General features: G+C 35.4%; 1 protein-coding gene across 1 annotated transcript in view; it reads left to right on the top strand.

Moving 5' to 3' along the window:
• Positions 1-2,687: 2,687 nt before the first annotated feature.
• LOC150094359 (tolloid-like protein 2) overlaps positions 2,688-6,000 on the top strand; it is a 123,865-nt gene continuing 120,552 nt past the window's right edge. The window contains exon 1 of the mRNA XM_090412448.1: positions 2,688-3,251. The gene's annotated coding sequence lies outside the window, so the exon portion shown is untranslated. The remainder of the gene's footprint in view (positions 3,252-6,000) is intronic.

Genomic DNA, 6,000 nt, shown 5'->3' with positions numbered 1-6,000 from the left:
AACGAACTTTTAAATTTCCTTCACTCCATCCTCCTCGGTTTTTTTTTTCCCATTGTATATCCAACCTCCAACTCTTTAGGAAACATATCAATAGATTACTTCATTTTCCTTATTTACTTACCTCCGCATGGCATTGTTGTGTTATAGGTCTTTCAACCTTTCATATGTGGGTTCATTATAGAAATCACACATAGTTTTGCTGAAGATATAAAAAGAAAGCAAATGCTAAATCATACAGCTGTTTTGCAATGAATCGTAACTGGAGCATCACGCCCTAAGATATGCTTATTATTACACACGCAACTCAATGGAGTCCATAGACTCATCACCCATTTAGTTTTCTCTTTCAACATAAAACGATAAACTTCATAATGGTCTTGTGTGTGTTTCCAATTTCTATTTCTTCCAGTCACTCCTAACAGCTAAAACAGTTGCACATATTTGGAGCTTCGGGTGGTAAAACTATCTGAGAGCATATTACCACTGAGATACGGACAGCATGCCTGTTTCCTTCTTAATTAAGTAATATTATCGATTACAGTAGCATGTTGAAATGACGCAGACCCTATTGTTAATAGACACAACGTATCAATCTGACTTAGTTGGTTAAATACAAAATTTAACCGACGTTTATTTTATACGGGTAGATAAACTAGCATGACCTAATAGTAGGAAAATATAAGGTATTATTTTTCAGTATATTGATATGATCGATAATGTTTTCTTAAATATTTCTTAAAAAAATCAAGAATTCACTTATCTTACACGTGAAACAACAAACTTCCATAATACACCTAAATAGAACGTGTTAGAATTATCTATATACTATTATATTTAAATTATTTAGCAAGAGAACGAGTTTATCGACCGTGAGATGCGGTGATTAATAGCCTTGGAGGGTAATGGATGGCAATGCTATAGCCAATGAAGTTCTAACTGTGGCTTGGCTATTGCTGTTACCCTCCTGCCATGATCAGAGCTTTAATAGCTCAATAACACCTTATCCCTACACTGTCCTCTACAGATAACGGGGAAGATAAAAAGCATTCTTGCTTCGCCCCTTTAAGCTAGTCCTTATAAGGACTTTTAGCAATATGGAAGAAGAAGAAAAAGAACTGATGAATACCCTTGGAGGGTAATGGATGGCAATGCTGTAGCTAATGAAGTTCTAACTGAGGTTCGGCTATTGCTGTTACCCTCCTGCCATGATCAGAGCTTTAATAGCTCAATAACACCTTATCCCTACACCGTCCTCTACAGATAACGGGGAAGATGAAAAGCATTCTTGCTTCGCCCCTTCCTTATAAGGACTATAAGGATTTAGCAATATGTTACCCATGTGGTGGCCGGGATAAGAATAGCCCCACTGAAGCCAATGCATGTCGTACGAGGCGGCTAAAATGGGTACCCAGGGAGGGTAATGGATGGTAATGCTGTAGCCAATGAAGTTTTAACTGAGGCTCGGCTATTGCTGTTATCCTCCTGCCATGATCAGAGCTTATAGCTCAACACCACCCCTTCCATACATTTTCTTCTATAGATAACGGGGAATATGAAAAGCATTATTTTTTGCCCACCCAGTAAAAAACAAATTAGCAATATGTACGTAATGCATAACCCAGATAAAGCAATGATTACGTCATTTGGAAACTAGTATATACAAATATGTGAACTTTTATTAGTGTCAAATAATATAAGAATGGGTTGATACTATTTAAAAAAAATTAAGACGAATGGAATTAATAACAACTATGGATGTTAAAAGTTCTCTATGAACATTAATGTCAAGATGTTGGCTTGAACGCACGCATATACACGCTGTTGAGATTCATATAAATATATATATTTAACAATATGTGAATCGAATAATAAATTGACAGTTTGAAAGAATAAAACTAAACAGTAACATCCGCATTAATAATAATAACCCAAGGATGCATAAAATATATCTGACGCTCTTAGGGATAATCCATGCAAATACAGTAACTTTCGTTTCATCTCTTGCATCTAAATAGATTAAGGATGTCCAGGAATGTCCATCTAAGCTACATGGAACGAATTATATGCACAAAACACTAAAAGTACTCAACATTAAAGACAGAGGGCGTTTTATTATAAATAAAGATCCTTTACGCACTGGTAAATTACAATATCATCTGATATCGAAGTTATACCGAACAAAAATAAAAGCTGCTTTCATTCTAATCCGAGAGAGAGAAAGATAGATAGAGAGAGAGAGAAACAGATATGCACCATAAAATGGCTCACGCGTTTATGAAAAGTCCATTTCATGGTACATTATGCCCACATAACGGTGACCATTATAACTCTTAAGATGCTGGCAACCAGTGCGATACACTGAGCAGATGGGAGATACCACCCAATAAGAACGGCTCGCAAGAAATCTTCTGAAGAATGTCATTAAGAAGCTCTTCTTTTGTATAACCATTAAATGCGAATAGCATCGCTAGAGTATAATGGTTAATTATTACACCCATCTGTGTTTAGTCTTCCCTTATCGAATACAGTGGACTAGTCCAGGTAGAACGTGGCATGCGCTGCCTAACAAGTGCTGCTCTCTCTGGTGGTGCGCTTTTCTATTCTTTGCTGACACATATGTCTCCAACAGCACAGCCACAGTGGGCATTGGTATACGCGGTAGATATGTTGTCTAGAAGAGGTAACAAGGGCTTCGGGAAATATTGACAGATTGTTCTTGGCAACGATTGCGGTGTGTGTTTGTGTGTATGCGGGGAAACGAATCGGCGTTAGGTCGTCCGATGAAACATCACAGATCGTTCTCAATGACGAATAGAAACTACCAGTAAAGAATTTTTCAATAGAGGCTCAGTGCTTTTTTTGCTCTATTTTTTCCCCTTTATATTTTCCTTCCCCTCAATTCTTCTTTCTCCTCGGCTTTTATGGTTGTTTTCGTGCCTGCCTTGTAGGTCGGCGCAAATGTAGTATAAAACAGGCAATGCATTTGTGCGATAGTGACTGGCGCGTTGGAAATGATGAATATGAAGGCAGCGCGATGAAAGGAGCGCCGAATTGGTGATTTCGTGAAATGACGGCGGCACGCGCGTTCTAATGAAACCACCCTAGTATCAGCGAGTTATGACAGAAAACGGGAAGACTTCGCTTACAATGAATCTTCTTCATCCACAGTAAGGAGAAGCTAATTGTTGTTTCAAAAGGGGGGGTGTCGATAGTCAACCAAACCATACGAAACTTGTAGAATTGCCAATCTGGTAAGTAATGTTTCTTAATCTTATTTGTGGTTTCTTATATAATCCAGCTAAGATTTGTGATTAGTAACGCATAAGGTATGTTCTGTTTCCTCTTCTTACAAAGCTAATTAAGTACACATATCTTTAAGAGAAAAGATCGGCGAGCATGCAATTTATCCACTTGTTGCTGCCTGGCTTCTCCGTTAGGAGACATTTTCTCTGATAGAAATAAACTGAAGAGATAGAGCACATTACGTTCTCTTCAGAACGCAATTTTGTTTTTCAGTTTCAGATTCTGAATATACCTCACTGATTCTTATTGATTAAATAGAAATTCTGTAATATAAATGAGGTTAATTACAGCTGTTTAGTTACCATTATAGAAAGCTCAACAAATGATAGAAATAAATCTGTAGAAAGATATTTGGTTTATCTATTTTCTTCTTTGCCTGTTTTTCTAAAAAACAAATGAAAATTTAAAACAACTTAAATAATTGTAAAAGTGTGCAAATAATATGTAAATGAATTCACGAGATTTTTATGCACTATTTATTACAAATAATTTACTAAATAACTAATTCTGTCTAGTTATTTGTTAATATTACTATAGAATTTTAATATTAGATAGTGTGAGTTGAAAACGAGTCTGGAAAACGCTTTCAAAACTTGATCCAAGTATTCTATTTAGGGAGACATTTTAGTACTTAGGGATTACTGGTCTGAACATGGTCCATTTTATTTGTCAAAATCACAGCAATTCATTAACTTCTATAAGCCTGTACAGTGCATAATGCTCTGAAGACTGAAAATAAAATCAGGATCAAGGTAAAATTAAGATTTAGTATGAAATTTTATCTTATGTTATAAATTTTTATCAGAAAATAAAACAATAAAAATAAATAAAACGAATGGTTGAGTAATTTCTAGTATCTTTCGATTAGACTAACTCCCTGAACTCATAATAATAATATCTTAAATAAAAGATTATAATACAAAATTAACTCTGAACTGTTTTAGAATTAAAATAATTGGAAGTTAACTCCATCTGTTATGTGTTATTAGCTCAATTTCTATTAAGCCAATAATTGTATAAACAAATAACTACAATTAAATTAGGATAGACCTTATAGGGTATTCAGTGACTAAAACTATGATCATCTTCAATAGACAGCATATTTCAAAATGAATTAAACACTTTCAACTGTTCATTGTTCAATAACTAGGTTTCATGTTAACATGCATCTAAATTAATTTGTAAAGGAACTATCACAGTTATTGTTATAAGCTCATCACTATTTCATTATGCAGCATTCATGTGTAAACTATTTACTGAGTAATAGATATTTGAAAGTGCTCAATTTTCCACTTTGAAAAACAGCTGTAGTGTCTTAATGTTTCTGTGTTTTGAGAAAAAAATTGTAATTATTTCCGCCTAAGAATTCGATTGTCTATTACCATTTATTCTTATTCATCTATCGGGTTAGATTTGGAACAAGTATTCCTGGATTATCTAGCATTTGACCTAACCATGGACACATTATTAAACATTATTAAAAATAAAAGAAAATAAGAAAAATAAATGCTGTACAGCTATTGTCTTGTTAATTTAAAGATTAGCATATAACAGAAATATTTCTACTTATTCTAACGTATATTTCGTTTTTTTTTTTTTTTTTCGTAGGTCGCTAATGCGCTTCTCATTTCGAAAACTGTTATTGTATATACAAAAATTAAATGGCGTTTACAACAGCATACATTGAGTTGTGCATATCGTATACCCTTTCATCGTCATCCAAGCTATATGTTTATATACCCAGCAGGTAGGCAGATTTCAAGGAACAGTTTATAGAGTTGTACTTCAACTTAATAGCTGCTCAACAGCGATTATCACACGAGTGACTTCGAGCACGATATGAGAGATAACGTCTAAATGCCAGCGCAAATATCACAGAACTTAACCATCCTTGTTGAGACGAAGTGTTCATTTCCAAGTGTCTAGAGTTCGCAGGTGGTAGTTAACTGATTCAAAAACATTTATCCAATGGCAGCTTTGTAGCAGAACTAGGTTATAGACCGTATTCGATGTCACCGAATTCCACTTGTGTCAGATACAAACCAGTATCTATGGCTACGGTGGGCACAGGAACACTCCTACTAATCACTTGGAATGGACACAGTTAGCCTTTCGATAGCCATTGTTCAAGGCTGTTAGCTGGGAATGGAGTGTTTCTGCAGCAGCAGCATCAGTCAATGGTCATGTTGTACTAGGCAGCAATAACACAGGCTAGTAGTGGTATCAAGAGTTCTTTTTTTGTACTTTCCCCCTGATTCACCTGGATTTATTTTCCTCTTTCCAGTGATGTCTAGACTGCCATAGTACAGACTAGACCACATTTCCCCTTTCATCATATTACGGTTCTGTAAGGGTGTCAGGTGGCTGTTCATTCTTTTACCAAATGTAAACCTAATTGAGTATTCATGGGATGAAGTGGAACGAATATTTCATAATAAGAATCGGCTACATCTGAAAAAACTGCACAATGGAGCGGAAAATCTAAGATGAAAACATCCTCCATCTTAGTATGAAACAGGTTAACTCACTCAACCTGAAAGATGCAAACCCAAGATCTTTCAACCAAAGAATCACATCGCAAAATGGTCGCGATAATGCGCATGTACAACATCTCTGTAGACTACTTTCAAAACTTCATAGTTAATGCCCAAATCAGCCTTTTTTTTTTTTTGAGGACTAAAGGGGATGATACATCCT

The sequence above is a fragment of the Typopeltis vanoorti genome, chromosome 22 (assembly GCF_054136105.1).
Source record: "Typopeltis vanoorti isolate ZY-2024b chromosome 22, IOZ_Tvanoo_1.0, whole genome shotgun sequence".
Classification (NCBI taxonomy): Eukaryota; Metazoa; Arthropoda; class Arachnida; order Uropygi; family Thelyphonidae; genus Typopeltis; species Typopeltis vanoorti.
Note: the sequence above shows the minus strand (reverse complement) of the source record. Positions and strands in the feature narration are given on the sequence as shown.